The sequence below is a fragment of the Chiloscyllium punctatum genome, chromosome 15 (genome assembly GCF_047496795.1).
Source record: "Chiloscyllium punctatum isolate Juve2018m chromosome 15, sChiPun1.3, whole genome shotgun sequence".
Classification (NCBI taxonomy): domain Eukaryota; kingdom Metazoa; phylum Chordata; class Chondrichthyes; order Orectolobiformes; family Hemiscylliidae; genus Chiloscyllium; species Chiloscyllium punctatum.
This window is the reverse complement of record NC_092753.1, coordinates 69,383,360-69,404,702: the sequence shown is the minus strand read 5'-3', so window position 1 is coordinate 69,404,702 and position 21,343 is coordinate 69,383,360. Positions and strand designations below refer to the sequence as shown.

The following is a 21,343-nucleotide window of genomic DNA, read 5'->3' as shown; positions in this document are numbered from 1 at the left end:
GCTGCCACTCTGTCTTCTCTTCTGACTTTGAAGCTGTGAAAAGTTGTTTCATTTTTTTTCTTAAGTGCCAAGGGTTGTTTATTGGGATTGGTGCAAGTTTATTGGAACACCATCATTAAGTCGGGATAGCTGTCATGTTCAGATAGGAGAAGTTATTTCAGTAGTCTATTTTTTGTTTTTTGTCTTTCATTCCATAATCTTGTAAATAAATTCTGATTTGTTTAATCACTAAGTAGGCTGACCAGCTAATTCTCTCTGGGAAAATCCACTATACACTGACATAAATCAAATAGCAAAGTTAGGGTCTGGGACACCTGCTAAAAATGCTTTGAGGTGTCGGGCCTGGTCCATAACAAGTCAGAGCAAGTTAAACTTGTTGTTTGCTCCAAAGGAACTCTGTGTTGGACACCAGACACCAACATCTGAGAGCACACAATATTCTGACCACTGATCACTAGACTATGGTGACCAGGGAGGTAAAAACAATGACTGCAGATGCTGGAATAAAGATTCTGGATTAGTGATGCTGGAAGAGCACAGCAGTTCAGGCAGCATCCAAGATTCTTCGAAATCGACGTTTCGGGCAAAAGCCCTTCATTAGGAATAAAGTCAGTGAGCCTTAAGCGTGGAGAGATAAGCTAGAGGAGGGTGGGGGTGAGGAGAAAGTAGCATAGAGTACAATGGGTGAGTGGGGGATGGGATGAAGGTGATAGGTCAGGGAGGAGAGGGTGGAGTGGATAGGTGGAAAAGGAGATAGGCAGGTAGGACAAGTCCGGACAAGTCATGGGGACAGTTACTGAGCTGGAAGTTTAGAACTAGGGTGAGGTGGGGGAAGGGGAAATGAGGAAACTGTTGAAGTCCACATTGATGCCCTGGGGTTCAAGTGTTCCGAGGCGGAAGATGAGGCGTTCTTCCTCCAGGCGTCTGGTTGTGAGGAAGCACTATGGTGACCAGGGCACTGGCCCCACTTTCATGAACGTTGATATCTGAAAATGTCCATCTCTAAGAACCCTCATGACATATTTCCAATCCATTTACAGTATATTTTGATACTTGATACTTCCCCTCCTAATGCACTGGCAACTATCATTATAATCCTGCAGCAAAGACTCTGTACACTCAGGTACATACACCCAGCTCCTGGACATGACCAGACCACATCTCTGGGGTGTTTCCTTGCTGGCTCATACTCACTCAGCCTTCCTGGATGTTCACAGTATCCCTGCATTGCATTGCCTGGCCTTGCCTTTCTGTGTTCTGCCCCCCTCAACCTGAACTAAATGGTTGAGTACTTCTGTATTGCCTGGTCAATTTATTCAGACACAAAGTCAGGAAGCTTGGTCATGGCTGTCAGCAGTCTTCAGTCAAATCAATCAAAGGTAGCCTTCGGTCATGGGGTCCTGGCACAGTAAGTCATGGGCAAACTCCAATAACAATTCCGCGACTTGGAGACAGTCAGTCTGCTCTCAGAGTAGACAAGAGCCAGCGTGCTGTCAGCATGACGGGTGAGGAGCTGAATGTCTGGCAACACATGATGAGTCTTAACTTTTTCGATCCCATCATCAGCTGTTCACTTCCTGGAATAAGAGAAGCAGGTTACTGAGGAGGTGAAAATGGGTGGCACAGCTTTTTGCTTATTCATTCACAAGATGAGGACATCACTGCTAAGCAAGTATTTATTGCCCATCCCTGTTTGAATTAGCTTTCCTGTCACATGTAGTCACATGAATACAGTGAAAATTTTAAAAGTCCTGACTTATGGCTCCATCTTAGGTGCTGAGGCAACTAGTACAGATTCTTCAAAAAAAGGAGTAGAAAAATAAAAAAAAATAAGAAGTTCAGATTAACAGTCCTTCCACAATAGTATATATTAAACAAAAAGAGAAATTAATCCATTTCACAGCTCTGGGCTCGCGGTCCTGATCCACACCACACATGCCCCCACATGAAGGCCAGACCAGGGGAGCTTGGCAGTCTTCCAAACTCTGAAGGACATTTGTGAGCCAGAGGTGCTTTTCCAACAATTGACAATGGTTTCAGTGGCTCCTTAATTTCAAGTATTTTTTATGAAATTCAAATTCCACTATCTGCCACGGCAGGATTTGAACATTAGCTGAGTTCCTGGATTAATAATCTGACAATAATGCCAGTCCCCTTGGAGTTCATGTTGATTCAGGTGGAAGGTGACCTGGGTGGGTGAGTAAGCAGCACTGAGGACATGCAGCATTAGTGGGATAGGGAGAGTTGTTCTGGGGTGGTAATGAGAGAAGGGCAGATATTTCAGGAAATAGAACAGTAGAACATTGGTAGGAGGTGGATAGAGTGAGTGTGAAATATCAGAAAGAAGATGATGACATGTTGAGGTGTGAAAAACCGACTTTTTCCCACAGTTCTATACATCCCTCTTGATCACTGAGACTGTACTGATCCAGGTGGCAACCTCAGCTGAGGCTGGCATAGTCTGGTATTGTAACCTCCTTTGCTTGTTCTGGGGTAAGGTCTACAGTTCATTTCTGCAAAGCCTGGTTCCAAACTTTCCTCTCTGTCCAGACAAATATCAGGAACTGTTGAGGTCACATCCGGACTAACAGTGCTTGTCTGGGTGCAGAGCCACCTTTTAAAGAGATGCCACAGATGCCAGTCTGTTCCAGGATATCTTAGCAATGATAAGCTCTCCCAGAACAATAGGTGTTGGAATGGGGATGGTATCAGGTGAAAGGGGTGTCATAGCGGTGGGATAGGTAGGTAATGAGGCAATTTTGAAAATATTTGGCAACAGACCTTGCCAGGCCTCATACACAGAAACCCTTCATGAAACCTGACAAAACTGACAGACAAAAATAAAATCGACTTGATCTTATTGACTCTATTATGGATACAACTTTCCTGAAATCCTGGAGTGTCGCTTAAACCCATAGCTTCTGGCTCAGAGCCTGGGATCTTGCCCTTGTACTGTAGTATATCCATTTCCCAGGGTTAAATAGCATAAAATAATCCATTATATTAAATTCAATCTGAGACATGAGCTTCAAATTACAGTTAGAGACAAAAAAACCCTGCAGATGCTGTTTATTGTTACATTAGTTTGGAGGTAGACAGGCAGGAGGCTGGAAGACCACAGCAAGCCAGGCAGCATCAGGAGGTGGAGAGGTCGAGGCTCTGGGTGTAACCAAAAGTCCTGAAGAAGGGTTACATCTGAAACATCAACTTCTCCACCTCTTGATACCGCCTGGCTTGCTGTGTTCTTCCAGCCTTCTGCCTGTCTACCTTCAAACTAAAGTAGCAATAAACAATTTATATAGAACTTTCAAAGTAGTGGAACATTCCAAGTAACAGTTCAAGTAAAATCTGTCAATGTGCTGATAAGACTATTTCAGTACATATGGTAAAGATGAAGGTCTTTAATACATCTTCAAGGCTGAAAGTGACACATAATTTCAGAAAGTGACATATCGTAACTAAAAGTGTAGCCCTGGGCTTTGTGCCCAGGCAGCTAAAGGCACAGCCACTCATAGTGGAGCAATTAAAATCAGGATCCCCAATTGACCACTGTTTGATGACGTAATAAATCACAGAGGATTGTGAAACCAGAGAAAATGACTGAAATAGAGAAGGATAATGCCTTAAAGGAGCTTGAAAACAAAGATCAGCATTTTTAAAGATCAATGCTTTGCAAAAACACCAATCAATGCAGGTCAGTGATCACAGGGGTGACTGGTGAACAGGCTTGGTATGAGTAAAGACATCAGCAGCAGTTGACAGCCTTAAGTTTGGGAAGGGTATAATTATGAGAGGCCAGCTAGGAGCATGTTGAAATAGTCAAGTCTAGAGGTAACATTATAACTGAGGGTTTCTGCAGCAAATGTCTAAGGCAGGGACAAAGTCAGGAGGTGCTGTGGAGGTGAAAATTGACCGTGTTAATAACAAACAAAAACAAAAATTGCTGGAAAAGCTCAGCAGGTCTGGCAGTATCTGTGGAAAGAAATCAGAGTTAACAGTTCAGGTCAAGTGACCTTTTCTCAGAACTATTTTCTAGTGGGTGATTGTTGTCATTTGGTTCCATTCATATCTCTTTAATTGTAGCCAGAGAATCATTTGTTTCTGCTCCCAAACTTTTGCCTTTTGCGTCTCTTCAGAATCTATCAAACTCCAGCAGTTTTGAGGAAGGGTCACTCAATCCAAAACACTAACCCGGATTTCTCTTCACACATGTTGCCAGAGCTGCTGAGCTTTTCCAGCAATTGCTGTTTTTGTTTCTGACTTACAGCTTCTGCAGTTCATTTGGTTTTTACTTAGTGTTAATGACACCATGGATATGTAAAAGGAAGGTGTCCTCAGGTTTAGTAAGACACAAAGATTATGAATAGATAGGTTTAGTTGCAGGAAGAAGAGAGGAGTTTGGAACTGGGACCAAAATGAATGCCTTCAATCTTCCCAACATTTAACTGAAGGAATTTTTTTTGCTTCTTGAGCACTGTATGTTAAACAGGCAGTCTGTCAATTCAAAACTGGTGAAGGATTTGAGAATGGTGGTGAACCGGACATGGGCATAATCAGTATATATGTGGACACACATGACGTACACTTAGATGTAGTCACTGAGGGCCAGTAGGTCAATGACAAATAGGATGGAGCCAAGGATAGATCCCAAGGTACCACAAAAGGTAACAGTTTGGGAGCAGAAACAGAAGCAATCGCAAATGATTCTCTGCTTACAATTAAAGGGATAAGGATGGAACCAAGTGAGAGCAATCACCCACTAAATAACAGTGGAGAGGCATTGGAGAAGGATGATATGGTCAACTATGTCAATGTCAGGAAGGAAGAGGAGGCATATTTCAGGGAAGGACATCTGCCTTTATTGCCTACTCTGGTCAATTTGTGACACTTGACCTTGTTATGGACTAGGCCAGATACCCAAAACATTCTTATTCAGGCAGCCCAGACCGTAACTTTGCAATTTATTTCAGTAAGTGTACAGTGAAAATTACCCAGGATAAGTTAGCTAGGTTGACTACCAGGTTTCAAAACAGACAAAAATTTATTCACAAAATTATGGAGTTAAAATCAAAGGACAGAATATAGTATACCCACAGAACTCAGACTATCCCAAATTAGACTTAGTTATGCTGTTCCAAATATATATAACAGTCCAACAAATAAACCCCTTCAACACAGAGCAAAAAATGTAACAAAGGCTTACAGGTCGAAGTTAGAAGGGCAGAAGGAGAGAGAGTCTAGCAGCCTGTTTCCACCCAGCCCTCTGCTGAACTGACTCTAACTTAACTTTAGTTTTCAGGACTGACCACTCCCTTTTCATTATACAGGTCACTTCTAAAACATAAAAGCTTTGGCCTAAAGTCTCATCTGTTTACATATAAACAAAAGGCCTCCCAATACCCTTTCATCTTTATACTAAATCAGTCACTTTGGAGCTTGGAGTGTTTTACGATCCCTCTGAAAAAAATCAAGGACACAGTATCCTTGAGAAAAAGAACAGCGTACAGAAAAAAGGACTAGCTTTGTGACAATCTACAGTAATGTTGACTCTTAAACGCCCTTTAAAATGGTTTAACAAAGCATTCACATACATCAAATTGCGACAGAAATGCTGAATGAGAAAAAAAAATCAAATCATACTGATGGTGGTTCACAGATGAAAAATACCACAGGTGATTTGGTGATAAGGAAGAATACATTCAATTGTGTGTAAGAGCTCTTCTGGATATTAAAAAAAAAGAAAAAGAGAAAAAGGGAAAACGTATCCCTAATGGTTCCTTTGATCTTCTTGGTGTGAGAGGTTAAGGGTTTGGAAGATGTTATTCATGTATATTTAATAACTAAGGGTTGTATCTGTACTGGTACATCAATCCATGATAACTGCTAAAAACATTGAAGTCTACCTAGGAGCTACTAATGTCAGGATGACCTACAGACTGAAATCCATGTGGAGAAAAGCAAATGTATACAGGGAGAAAAAAAATAGAAAATATCTGCAAACATGGAAAGAACAGTCAGAAAACTAACATGGGTTAGAATTGTGCTGGAGCTGTGGGGATTATAGCATTGGATGAATCAAACATTCAAATTTTTCTTTAGGATCCAGGCCAGCAAGCCATTTTAGTTGCTGTAGATATGCAGACTTGAGTCAGCAAAAGAGTCCCACTGGACCTAAGCTGAACAAGAGAATTCTTTGGCTGGTATCTAAGAGATACCCTCGAAAGTCCACTTACACCTGGCTTGGTGAAACTGCTTAACAACATCCAAATCAGAACAATCAAAATAAATGTCTGGATAAATGTCATCCATTTCTAATGGATTTTAATACCAGCACAGCTGTATTAGTGAACCAGTCTGTAACAAAATTCATTCTGGACTCCAACCCTTAAGTTCATGTAAGGCCTTGGCTAGAATAACAGCCTATATGAGGGACCAATACAGATTTAGGGTACAGGTTGGTTCTGGTCTCATAATAGAAGCAACTGGTTCAGTTACCACTGATTGTACTCAAAAGCTTAGACTCAAGCCTGATGAGGCAAAATTAGTTGAGAAAGATTCACTGAGGTTGGTTCAACATTTTTCGATTAGAAAATGGCTGCCTGAGTAAAGTCCTAATTAAATATCTGGAAGTTTTTCAGGAAGGTCTAGGGACTACCAACGGAGCCAAGGTCACCTTGCGTGTTGACTAGGAAGCAATTCCATGATTCTGCAAGACCCACCCAATGCCATTTGCCTTACAGGCAAAGGTAGAGGCAGAAATCAGGAGGGTGGAAAGGGAAGGAATCATCAAACCATTTCACTTTGTGGAATGGGAAGTATCGGTGGTACAATTGTGAAGCCTGATTGGGGGGGGGGAGTTGTTCCCCTTTGTGGGGAATTTAAACAAACAGTAAACCACTTCTCACAGCTGGACAAATACCAATCCCCTGCTGGGAGGATTTCTATGCTAAGCTGGCAAGGGAGGGGGTGGTGGGGGGGAGGTGTGGGTGGGGGTGGGGGGCAGTGGTTGGTGGAGGTGCTGTCTTCATGATACTGAACATGATCTATCTGGACCTGCAATTGCAGTTGGATGAGGATTCCCACAATTATGCTACAACTAATACCCATAAAGGGTTTGTACCAATATACAGGACTGCCATTTGGTTAAAATACAGTCTAACAAACCAGCCCTTACACCAATATCAATAACAGAGGAGGCTTTTGGCCATAGTAAATGGTCTTCTCATTTTCAATCACATGCTGGTAATACAAGAGTGCATGAGGGAAGGATTTCTTTGTAAATTGCTCAAAAGGCTCTGAGGAATATCCAAGTGTCAGGCTTATCCACAACAGTCTGCATGGTGACCTGGCTTTTTGCTAAAGGTTGAGAATTTTATATCAGTCTGCTACACATGTGCAATCAATAGTCAGATACCAACGGTGCCCTAGTATCTTCTAGTCTCCCAGTCAGGCCGTGGCAAAGATTGGGACTAGACATATTTGACTTTCAAGAAGTACAGGTTTGACCAGGTTAGGTCACTATTCGAGGTGGACAGGAGTTTTTACACTTATCTCCACCACAGAGGAGAATGTGATCAAAGCACTGAAGACAACCCTTTCCAAATTAGATTGTATCAGACAACAGTCTGCAGTTTGTGATTACAGAGTTTAAGAGATTCACAGCAAAATTAGGAACGAATCATGTCACTAAGGGTTCACTGGTCCAGCCAAAGGAGAATTAGAGAAAGCAGTGAATGTTGTTCCTGATTAAAGAGAGTGATTCAAATTTAATTTTATTGAATCACAGACAACTTGAATTAAAAGAGTTGACATAATTCCACGCATAGTGCACAGAATTTATCAGCTTTGGTTTCAAGTCTGAAGCTTGGATCAGAGATAGGAAAACAGAAGGTACAGTCCACATGAAATCAAAACAGTTTATATTATATCACATCATTCAGACTCCAGTGAACACATTCAAAAGGAACAGAAATGCATTAATTCTGCATAAAGCATTGAGAATCAATTAGTCTGACTGACAAAGAGTTGGCTAATGAGAAGAGATAACATCAAATACCTCACAAATGGTTACATGGGTTACTGAACATGGCTGTCAACTAAATGGTTTAACCTTCTCCAGAAAAAAAAGGAAAAAGGAATAAAACATGACAGTAATAGCAAGCACCTAACTCCTAATTACTGGCCTGTTTTTACTGATTATCTGATCAAAATCTGGGAGATTGTGAAAAGCAGCACAGTTTCAATCCCAATAAGTTTACAGCACAGAATCAGATAAGTTAATTGTTGTTTTAAGTGTGGCCTACAGAGAATCTGCAGCAGTGAGTAGAGTGGGTTCTTTCTTGATTATTTGTTTTTGGAGATATGTCTCTTGATTAAACTTAAAATATAAGCCATAACTATTAATTTGACCTGGGGCAGTGTTTGTAGAGGAATAAGACGGTGTTACTTACTGAGTCTATAGATTGTGAAGGAGCAAAAATGGCCTATAATAGAGTGATATGTACTTCTTGTCATATGTGGGAGTTTAAAGAGAGTTTAAGGGTTATTGTGGATTATATCTGCCATAAATGCTGCTGGCTGCAAATCTTATCAGATCGAATGAATCGGTTGGAGAGACAGTTGGAAGCAATGAGGAATTTGCAACAGCAACAGTCTGTGATGGATGGCACTTATAGGAAGGGGGGCGGGGGGGGGGAGTCTCAGGTGCAGTCACAAAGATGAGTTAACTCCAGGAAAGGTAAGAGAGGTAGGCAGTGAGTGTAGGTGTCTTGTATGGATATATCCACTTCAAACAGGTATGCTGTTTTGGAAAATGTAAGGGGTGATGGATTCTCAGGGGAACGTAGCACGAACAGCCAGGTTTCTGGTATGGAGACTGGCTCTAATGCACCGAGGGGTACGTCAGATTCCAAGAGATCAATTGTGTTAGGAGATTCTCTAGTTCGAGGTACAGACAGATGTTTCTGTGGCCAGCAGCGACAAAGCAGAATGGTGCGTTGCTTCCCTGGTGCCAGGATCAAGGATGTCTCAGAGAGGGTGCAGAATGTTCTCAAGGGGGAGAGAGACCAGCAGGAGGTCATTTTCCACATTGGAACCAACAACATAGGAAGGGAAAAGGTTGAGATTCTGAAGGGAGATGACAGAGAGCTAGGCAGAAATTTTAAAAGGAAGTCCTCGAGGGTAGTAATATCTGGATTACTCCCAGTGCTACGAGCTAGTGAGGGCAGGAATAGGAGAGTAGAGCAGATGAATACTCTAGTAAGGTCAGGGTGGTATCCAGGGAGATAGTGAGGGAAGATTTCAATTTGAGACTGGTACAGTTGAGAACAGAAGTGAATCAAACAGTCAGGGCAGGCAGGGACAAGGCAGGACTAATAAATTAAAAACTGCATTTATTTCAATGCAAGGGGCCTAACAGGGAAGGCAGATGAACTCAGGGCATGGTTAGGAACATGGGACTGGGATATCATAGTAATTACAGAAACATGGCTCAGGGATGGGCAGGACTGACAGCTTAATGTTGCAGGATAAAAATGCTACAGGAAGGATAGAAAAGAAGACAAGAGAGTAGGGAGGGTGGCATTTTTGATAAGGGATAGCATTGCAGCTGTGCTGAGGGAGGATATTCCTGGAAATACATCCAGGAAAGTTATTTGGGTAGAACTGAGAAATAAGAAAGGGATGATAACCTTATTGGGATTTTATTATAGACCCCCTAATAGTCAGAGGGAAATTGAGAAACAAACTTGTAGGGTGATCTCCGCTATCTGTAAGAAAAATAGGGTGGTTATGGTAGGGGATTTTAACTTTCCAAACATAGACTGGAACTGCCATAGTGTTAAGGGTTTAGATGGAGAGGAATTTCTTAAGTGTGTACGAGACAATTTTCTGATTCAGTATGTGGATGTACCTATTAGAGAAGGTGCAAAACTTGACCTACTCTTGGGAAATAAGGCAAGGCAGGTGACTGAGGTGTCAGTGGGGGAGCAGTTTGGTGCCAGCGACCATAATTCTATTAGATTTAAAATAGTGATGGAAAAGGATAGACCAGATCTAAAAGTTGAAGTTCTAAATTGGAGAAAGGCCTATTTTGACGGTATTAGGCAAGAACTTTTGAAAGCTGATTGGGGGCAGATGTTCACAGGTAAAGGGATGGCTGGAAAATGGGAAGCCTTCAGAAATGAGATAACGAGAATCCAGAGAAAGTATATTCCTGTCAGGAAGAAAGGAAAGGCTGGTAGGTATAGGGAATGCTGAATGACTAAAGAAATTGAGGGTTTGGTTAAGAAAAAGAAGGAAGCATATGTAAGGTATAGACAGGATAAATCGAGTGAATCGTTAGAAGATTATAAAGGAAGTAGGAATACACTTAAGAGGGAAATCAGGAAGGCAAAAAGGGGACATGAGATAGCTTTGGCAAATAGAATTAAGGAGAATCCAAAGAATTTTTACAAATACACTACAGGACAAATGCGTAACAAGGGAGAGAATAGGGCCCCTCAAAGATCAGCAAGGCAGACTTTGTGTGGAGCCGCAGAAAATGTTAGAGATACTAAATGAGTATTTTGCATCAGTATTTATTGTGGAAAAGGATGTGGAAGATATAGATTGTAGGGAAATAGATGGTGGCATCTTGCAAAATGTCCATATTACAGAGGAGGAAGTACTGGATGGCTTGAAAAAGGTAAAGGTTAAATCCCCAGGACCTGATCAAGGTGATTTGATTAGATTACTTACAGTGTGAAAACAGGCCCTTTGGCCAAACAAGTCCACACCAACCCTCTGAAGAGCAACCCACCCAGACCCATTCCCCTACATTTATCCCTTCACCTAACACTACAGGCAATTTAGCATGGCCAAATCACCTAACCTACACATTTTTGGACCGTGGGAGGAAACCCACGCAGACACGGGGAGGATGTGCAAACTCCACACAGTCGCCTGAGGCGGGAATTGAACCCGGGTCTCCGGCGCTGTGAGGCAGCAGTGCCACCGTGCCGCCCTGAGTGTACCCTAGAACTCTGTGTGAAGCTAGAGAAGTGATTGCTGGACATCTTGCTGAGATATTTGTACCATTGATAGTCACAGGTGAGGTGCCGGAAGACTGGAGGTTGGCTAACATGGGGCCATTGTTTAAGAAGGGTGGTAAGGAGAAGCCAGGGAACTATCGATCAGTGAGCCTGACGTCGGTGGTGGGCAAGTTGTTGGAGGGAATCCTGAGGGACAGGATGTACATGTATTTGGAAAGGCAAGGACTGCTTAGGGATAGTCAACATGGCTTTGTGCGTGATTGAATTTTTTGAGGAAGTAATAAAAAGGATTGACAAGGGCAGAGCAGTCGATGTGATCTATATGGACTTCAGTAAGGTGTTCGACAAGGTTCCCCATGGGAGACTGATTAGCAAGGTTAGATCTGATGGAATACAGGGAGAACTAGCCATTTGGATACAGAACTGGCTCAAAGGTAGAAGACAGAGGATGGTGGTGGAAGGTTGTTTTTCAGACTGGAGGCCTGTGACCAGTGGAGTGCACAAGGACCGGTGCTGCGTCCTCTATTTTTTGTCATTTACATAAATGATTTGGATGTGAGCATAACAGGTACAGTTAGTAAGTTTGCAGATGACACCAAAATTGGAGGTGTAGTGGACAGCAAAGAGGGTTACCTCAGATTACAACAGGATCTTGACCAGATGGGCCAATGGGCTGAGAGATGGCAGATGGAGTTTAATTCAGATAAATGCGAGGTGCTGCATTTTGGGAAAGCAAATGTTAGCAGGATTTATACACTTAATGGTAAGATCCTTGGGAGTGTTGCTGAACAAAGAGACCTTGGAATGCTGATTCATAGCTCCTTGAAAGTAGAGTCGCAGGTAGATAGGATAGTGAAGAAGGCATTTGGTATGCCTTCCTTTATTGGTCAGAGTATTGAGTACAGGAGTTGGGAGGTCATGTTGCGGCTGTACAGGACATTGGTTAGGCCACTGTTGGAATATTGCGTGCAATTCTGGCTCCTTCCTATCAGAAAGATGTTGTGAAACTTGAAAGGGTTCCGAAAAGATCGACAAGCATGTTGCCCGGGTTGGAGGATTTGAGCTCTAGGGAGAGGCTGAACAGGCTGGGGCTGTTTTCCCTGGAGCGTCGGAGGCTGAGGGGTGACCTTATAGAGGTTTACAAAATTATGAGGGGCATGGATAGGGTAAATAGGCAAAATCTTTTTCCTGGGGTGGGGGAGTCCAGAACGAGAGGGCGTAGGTTTAGAGTGAGGGGGGAAAGATATAAAAGAGACCTAAGGGGCAACCTTTTCACACAGAGAGTGGTACGTGTATGGAATAAGCTGCCAGAGGAAGTGGTGGAGGCTGATACAATTGCATCATTTAAGAGGCATTTGGATAGGTATATGAATCGGAAAGTTTGGAGGGATATGGGCCGGGTGCTGGCAGGTGGGACTAGATTGGGTTGGGATACCTGGTCGGCATGGACCAAAGGGTCTGTTTCCGTGCTGTATATCTCTATGACTCTATGACTCTCTAATGTTCAGGGATGTGTAGGTTGGCTGCATTAGTCAGGGGAAAATATCAGAAAAATGTGATTGGGATTGGGTCTAGGTGAGTTGCTTTGCAGAGGGTCAGTGTGGGCTTGTTGAGCCGAAGGACCTGCTTCCACATTGTAGGGATTCTATGATATTGTTCATTTCATTTCACCTCCAATTGAAGACAGCACTTGGATTTCAGTGCTGTTGTTTCTATTAATGTGTGTCATTGATTATAAGGTATTTTGAGGTATTCAATGATGATGAAAAGGGCTATGTTAACATATGGAGTGTCTGTTCCCAATGCAATAATGGCCGCAGTGATCTGTCTGTGCATGCACAATCTCAGCTAGGCTGTCATGTCAGCATAACATTAAATTTTAAACTGGTTGTCAGATCCAGATCTAGAAAACAAAGTAACAATTGTAAGTAGTTTGTAAATTTATTAGGAGGTGAAGCCCCGAATACAAAGGCTGACTAATTATCAGACAATGTTGCACTGCATCTGCATACAGGCCGGACTTTTAACTGTCCTCAGAGCACCAAGTTGCAAAGAAATGTACATACTGATCATAATTGTTGATGTGCTTTCCTGGATTTACAAAAGTTAATGCGATCACTTATTGCTGTCTGGTTGCTTGTTTTCTGATTGCAATTTTTTTAGCACAACAGAAATGTTAGTTTTTACTTGATTCAGGCTCTCCTTTCACAAATACAAACTGTATGTTCCACCTTACACTGGAATTGCTTATAAAAATACAGCCATAAATGTCAGACACTTTTCTCTCACTATAGATATCTAATTTGGTGAAGTCATTGGAAGGTAAGCTTGAGCTGAAACTATAATGAATGACTGGTTAGCTTTGGCTCTTTTCTTTTACGCTCCCTCTGAAGTAGGAATGAGAGTTCAGCTGTTCCAAATCTGACAACATAGAATCAAATGTTGTGGCTTCCAACTTTATTTTAATTTAGCCTCCTCCCGTTTTCCATCCGTCTTCCTCACCTTTGTAGTTTTGCATTGCCCTCAACAGAGTTTGCTCCTAAACTATTTAATTGGAAAATATTTTTGATTTACTGATAATGGTTAATAGTTAGGAAAACGAAACAGGGATGGTTTGGGGATGGGAAAAGAAACATTCGGTTGTGCATAACAGCACTTCTGAATACAGAAAAGAAGTGAAATGGTGCAGCTTATGGAGTTCCTGGGGTTCAGTGGCAGTGTCCCTACCTCTAACTCAGGAGGATCAGGTTCAAGTCCCACTTGCTCCAGAGCGGTGTAATAACATACCTGAGCAGGCTGATCAGCAAATATCAATTTAAGGTCACTTGTGGTGCAGTGGTATTGTCCCTATCTCTAACCCAGGAAGCTCAGGTTCAAGTCTCACCTGACTGGAACAACATCTCTGAAGAGGTGAATCAGAAAATATTGAAATGCTATAGTTCAGAATATTTTGAGTACTAATGGGATTCTCTTTTAGATTGAAATTTCAAATGACAAATTGAAATATAAAAAATCCACCAAAATAATCGAGACTTCAATTTTCTACGTAATGTAAAATCTCATTTACAGTAAGATGTGTTTAATGTTTAATTTACTGGATCAGGATTAGTCAGACCTGAATCCACCAAGATCACTCATTTGTGCTGGATATGCCCTGTCCTACTTGCTGTGTATAAGCAAAAAGATCAAAATGTTACACTTTGTTGAAGAATTGCACAAGAATTAAATTACATTTTATTTGAAAAACCTACAAACTTCTGCTTATTTATAGTAATGGATATTCCACCATCCTCTTTATTTATGTTTTCCCTAATTTACCAAATCTGCAATGTTATTGTCAATGGTTTTTAATTGTCTTACTTGTCTGGGGGTGGGGGGGAAGGCTTGACCATTACATACATTGATGATCTGGGCAATATGGGCTTCTTGATGTTGACACCACTGGTAAATGATGGGTAAATGAATAGGAATGATTTCGAGGGATATAGGTCAAATGCTGGCAAATGGGACAAGAATAATTTAGGATATCTGATCAGCATGGATGAGTTGGACGGAAGGGTCCGTTTCTGTGCTGTACATCTCGATGTTTGGACTAAGTTTGTCATTAGATGAGGAGCTAAGTGGCCCTGATGGAATCCAAGCTCAGTGCCAGTGAGCAGATTTTCCTGGGTATAACACTATTAAAGATACTTTCTAATTTACTGATGATTGAGAGTACACTAATGGGGTGGTGACTAATCAGATTGGAGTTTTCCTGCTTTGAGTGGACAGGACACTCCAGACAATTTTCCACATTGTTGACTAGATGCCAGTGTTGTAGCTAGCAGTTTAGCTGTGACTTGGCTAGCTTGGAGCACAATTCTTCAGTCCTGTTGTTGGATTATGTGCAATATTCAATGCCTTCAATATTGTGATACTCAGGACCTAAGGAAGATGCATCATTCACTCGGCACTTCTGGCTGGAGATGAATGCCAATGCTTCAGAGTTATTTTTGTATCAACGTGCGGGATGCTCCCACTATTGAGGAATAATTCTGGAGTGTGTTAGATATTTAACTGTTTACCACCATTCATGAATGGATGGGACAGGCTACGTGGGTGCGTGTCCTTGAGGGGGTGCCGGGAAGATTGGCCGGGATACCTATAGCGATGAGAAAACTCAGTTTTAAGATCAAGTTGGAGAAGCCGAAGTTGATTTTCTTGGAGCAAAGCAGATTGAGACGAAATTTGATAGAGATCAAGGAAATTACTGACTAATTTAGAGAAAGTAGACAAAGAACAGCTTTTTTCATTCACTGAAGGCACAAAGATTTATGGAAGTGGATTTAGGATTTGGGCAAGAAATGCATGAACTGTTTTACTCAGCAGGTGGAAATGACTTACAACTTGCTGTCTCAGAGGATGGTGGAAACAGAGACAATCAATAATTTTAAAATGCAATTTGGTGGCGACTTTGGGGAAATCCTTTTCCAGAGATTGAACAGAGAACAGGACTGATTGGATTGTTTTATCGGGAGCCGGCATGGACTCGATGGGTCGAATAACTTCAATATCACGGGCTACAGGAACAAGTCAGGGTTGGGAATTTTGCAGCGAGTAACTCACTTTCAGGCTCCTCAAAGTCTTTCTGCCATTCACCAGGCATAAGCCAAGCTGGAACGATCTCCACTTGAGTGCAACACCTACACGTAAGATGCTAAACATCATTCAGGACAAAGCAGTCCACTTGATCAGGACCTATTCATCATATTTAACAATCCCTCCCTCTGCCACAGTGCGCACTGTGTAATTATACAGAATGCCCTGCAGTAACTTGCCAAGACTTCAATGACAGCACCTTCCAAAGTTGTGATCTCTGTCACGTTTGAGCAGATACAAATTCAAGTCACGTACCCTTCTGACTTGGAACCACATCCCTGTTCCCTCATCATCACTGGGTCAAAATCTTAGAATTTCATCTCTAAAAACACAAGTGTAATTAGGGATTGTCAATAAATGTTGGACATGACAGAAATGCCAACATCCCATGGATGTATCATCGGCAATTAACGCTCTAAGACTGAGATGTTAGTCCATTTTACAGCCACTGCTAAGACCATAATTCAGAATGTCCTAACATTCTCAGAGCATACACTATGATAGCTTGTTATTCAATTTCCAACTTTTTGCAGTAAACGTGCATCTGTTTCTTAAATTAATGAGAGCTCCCAATTGATGTACCAACAGACATTGTAAATATGGTTATGTTTCATAAGGTCAGCTTTTTAAATGATTTTCCAATGTTGGGAAGTTTCATTCTATACTTGGTGTCTTCGTTATCAGAGCTGAAAATGTGTTGCTGGAAAAGCGCAGCAGGGTCAGGCAGCATCCAAGGAGCAGGAGAATCGATGTTTCGGGCATGAGGAAGAAGGGCTCATGCCCAAAATGTCGATTCTCCTGCTCCTTGGATGCTGCCTGACCTGCTGCGCTTTTCCAGCAACACATTTTTCAGCTCTGATCCCCAGCATCTGCAGTCCTCACTTTCTCCTGTCTTCATTATCATCTGAGTCAGAAAGAAAATTGGGTACACAAATATAAATAAAAGAACATTAATTGACATACCTTTGGAAATAATGTTTCTCTTCTCCAATTAAGAGATTTTTCTCATAACCTCCTTTAAAATGGTTGATACGAGCAGAGCAGGGAGGTTTCTTCGGTTTGTAACAGAACCAGGGCTCCCCAGTCCTGGGATCAGTGAAGTTACAGAGTGGCTCAGTTTGAGGCTTAAACCTTACACACGGTGGTCTCTGAATCACCCTGATATTTGAAGGTACTTTTTAAATACACTCTTTCTGGCTGTTCCTCATGTAGTCTTTTAAGTACTTGGATCCCTTCACTGGGATGAACCAACAAAACAGAAACTTCGACTTTCCCTGGCCAAGATAATTTAAGTTTATATAGTAAAATCCATGTTGGTTATCTATAACTGTTTCTGCTGAACCAGCTTTTAAAGCTGGGGTGTGGATCTGGGGTTGGAGATAGTCACCCCCATATCGCTTTGGGTGACCATCAAAATCATACATCTGCAGCATCACTTGTAACTGATCTCCCACATAGAAAGTCTTTACAGAATTTAAAATTACAAATTGACTGTGTGCTGGGTCGCTGCTTTTCCGAAAGGCCACAGCAGAAGTGGGTGGTTTTGGCCATTCGATCATTTTCAGAAGGAACATTTCCTCTGATCTTTCTTCCGGAGTGAAGCTGTGATTCTGGTAACCACATTGCACCAGCTTGTCTGTGGGACCAATGGAGATTCCTGGTTTCCACTTTGTGCCTCATGGTGTGATTAAATTTTGGAACTGGATGTCCCCTCCATTTGGATTCAGATCCAATCACCTGAAGTTTATCATGCTGTGAAGGGAAAAAAAGCATTTTCAATGAATATCTTTTCCATTGCCGTGTCACACATGTTAATTCCCAGCAAAACACCCTCCTTCAGTCATACGTTCATTGAGATGTACAGCATGGATACAGACCCTTTGGCCCAACTAGTCTATCCACACTTGATATCGTAAATTAATTTAGTCCCAATTGCCAGCATTTGGCCCATATTCCTCTGAACCCCTCCTGTTCATAGACCCATCCAGATGCCTTTTAAATGTTGTCATGTAAATACTATCCTTAAACAATCGTCTCAAATCATTTCCAGCCCACTGATGTAAGGCTCAGTGGACAACTACTTCCTGGATTATCCCTGCTGCATTTATAGAGTCATAGAGATATATCATACGGAATAATTCAGTTCACATCACAAGATTCTTCAGAATTGTGGCATCGTAATTAGAGGGTTATATACTTCAATGAAACAGTGAGCACTGAGTAAGTTATATACCCAAACTGCAGCTCACAGCAAGAGAGAAAACAAATCATTAGAAAGTCTGTCCAATGACTTCTGAACAGAACAGTTAGTCGGGGACATTTCCAGTTTAATTCCCAGTTTGTACAGAGTTAGTCTCAGCATCTCAGCACCTGAAAGTTGGCTCAGTGGTTAGAACTGCAGCCTCGCAGCTCCCCAGAGACGGGATTCAATTCCACCCTCAGGCAACTGTCTGTATAGAGATTGTACATTCCTCCCGTGTCTATGTGGGTTTTCTCCCATAGTCCAAAGATGTGCAGATTAGGTGGAGTCTGTGCTAAATAGCCCATAGGGTCTAGGGATGTGCAGTTTAAGTGAATTAGCCATGGGAAATGCAGGGTTACAGGGACAGTGTAGGGGTTTAGGTCTGGGTGGGATGCTCTTCAGAGAGTCAGTGTGGACTTGATGGGCTGAATCACCTGCTTTCACTTTGCAGGGATCCCATGAAATAAGTAGGGTGGCTAAAAATTATATCTGCAAAGTTGTTCAGAATATTTTCTTCAGGGAACACTAATAAATTATACTTTTCAAAATAAATACAGATTTCTTATGGCATTGAAATAAAAAAAAGACAGATGACAGAAAGCTGAAGAACAGTCCTTTTGGACTCAAATGCTAACTCAGTTTCTCTCTCCACAGATGCTGCCAGACCAGATACTGCAATGACCTTGTGCTGAGTTTCTCCAGCACTTTCTGTTTTAAATTCTTATTGTATTCCTGGGAACAGCATAATGTCACCTCAGCTGAGAAACTGTTTCCTTTCTTTCTCTCGGAGAAACACAGAACACGTAAACAGTCCCTCGAAATGTTGAGGTCTCTGGACTTCAGGTGAGTTGATGCTCTGCATGATGTAGATGTACGACTCTGCATGATGTAGATACACTGAAGCCATGCTGTGTATGCTGTATGAGGCTAATGCTGTATGAGGTCAGGTGAATGTGCCGCGGTGAATCGTCACCAACCCTAGCAGACATATTGGTGTGCTTTGAAGTGCGATAAGGTTAGTGTTCAGAGAAAGTGAGGACTGCAGATGCTGGAGAGTCAGAGTTGAAAAGGGTGGCACTAGAAAAGTACAGCAGGTCAGGCAGCATCTGAGGAGCAGGAGAGTCAACATTTCGGGTATAAGCCCTTCATCAAGAATGTGAAGGACTTATGCCCGAAACATCAATCCTCCTGCTCCTGGGTTGCTGCCTGACCACCTAGCAGGTGGTGCAAGTGGTACGTCTCAAATGGAATGCTTTGTCCTGGATGGTGTTGCGTTTCTTAATTGTTATTGGAGCTGCATCCAGGCAAGTGCAGGGAATTCCATCATCCTCCTAATCTGTGCCTTGAAGATGTTGGACAAGCTTTGGTGAATCAGAAGGTGAATTATTTGCCATCAGTAACTATCATGGTACCTGTTTACACACTTGGCTTGTTAGAGAAGGTCTGATGATGCTGACCAAGCTGCTGAAAGTCACTGTTCCCTTCCCCAAAGTACGTTTGAAAACCAGCCACGACCTCCCTGAGTGAGGCTTCAGGCAAGGTGTTGTAGCCCATCTCATCCATTAACAGTTACAAGCAAGGAGCTGGGAGACTAAAAGAAAAATACAGCAGATACTGGAAATCTGAAACAAACACAGAATGCTGGAGATACTCAGCAGGTCAAGCAGCATCAATGAAAACATAAAGAGATTTAACACTTCGTGTCCAGTATGATTCTTCTTCTGAAAAAGGGAGCATACAATCTCACAGTGGGCCTCATCAGACTCAGGGGGAAGGTGGAAAGTTGGAGATAGAGTTCAAGGTGGGGAGTGTGCACTTAGGGACATGAGTGGAAAGGGACTGTTCAGGAAGGGCAAGGTAAAAGGACAAATGGAGGATCTGGGCAGGCTGCCTGATGATAAGACCGAGTTCAATGATGGGGATGTCCACAATGATCTGTATTCTCCACAATCACTTACTGTTTGTGAGAAGAGACCTGCAATTCGAAAACGCCTAAGTTAGCACCAGGGTGGGCAGAGTCAGAGTCACTTTGACAGGCACAGGAGTGAGCTTGACTTACACTGATTGGGAAGACATTGAAGGGAGCAATCACATCGGTAGATTGCAGCCTCATAAAATGTGCATCGTATCAGACTGGGATGGGACCATTCGGCGCCGCCGATTAGCCACTGCCTTTCACCGCCGAGGACGCTTCGCCACCGCCCATTGGCCGCTGAGGACAATTCACCACCACAAGTGTTTGGAACTCATTTTTATGTATAAGCCAATAAAATGATATTTATTTCATCTTTTTTTTATCAATATGTACTATGTAGTTGTATAAATAAAGGGGACTGAGAAGTATGAAAGAACAGGCGGGAGGGAAAACAATCAGTACATGTATATATTTCAGGTGGTGAATATTCTCCAGAGGTCAAAAGACCCCAGTGGAGAAACGCTGGTGGCAAACCGGCAGTGGCTAATCGGCAGCGGCGAATGTGCCGCGCCGAATCGTCACCAACCGTATCAGACATATTGGTGTGCTTTGAAATGCGATAGGGTTAGTGTTCAGAGAAAGTGAGGACTGCAGATACTGGAGAGTCAGAGTTGAAAAGGGTGGCACTGGAAAAGCACAGCAGGTCATTCGGCATCCAAGGGGAGCAGGGGAATCAACATTTTGGGTATAAGCCCTTCATCAGGAATATGACGGACTTATGCCCGAAACATTACTCCTCCTGCTCCTGGGTTGCTGCCTGACCTGCTCTGCTTTTTCGACATGGGTTAGGGTTGGGGTACAAATATTTGGGCTGCAAGTGCTGGTCACAACAATTTCCACTATATGGTTTATCTGGAAAATTGCAGAGACATCTCAACGAAGCAGAAGTTATTGCTGGCCACAACAAACACAGTATTTACATGATCTGCAAGGGTACTGTAGGATACAGAACTGGATCCCTCTCTACATACACTGTAAGCATTATGATGTACATTACTGTATGGAATGATATCTTTCATGGTTGGTATGGGGCTGAAATGGAAGGGATGAAGAATGCATGGAGCCCTCCCAATATAGAACGATGTGTTTGACACTTAGTCAGTACAGCTCCTCTGCCAAGTAAGTACCTATCACAAAGAGCCATGATAATACGGTCTAAAAGTCCTCTGTATAGAAGCGCTGCATTTCTCATTGTGTGGGAGAGTCTGGGTAGTCATTATCTGCAGGATATGCCAGCACAGGATATGTTCACTTCCTTTACTTCGACAACACAACGCAGTTAAATGCTCACAAGAATGATGGATCCAGCCACACGCGACCTTGTAGATGGAAGCACAGCAGAGCACCAGCAAGCTCAGGAGCAGCAACAAGATGCTACGGAGGCTGAGAGACTCCGGCACAGGACAAGGTCACAACGAGGATGTGTCAGGAAACCATTATGGCGAGGTGATGATGTCG

General features: G+C 42.5%; 1 pseudogene; it reads right to left on the bottom strand.

Annotated features, from left to right (window-relative positions):
- Positions 1-12,902: 12,902 nt before the first annotated feature.
- LOC140485858 (NXPE family member 3-like) overlaps positions 12,903-21,343 on the bottom strand; it is a 178,158-nt pseudogene continuing 169,717 nt past the window's right edge.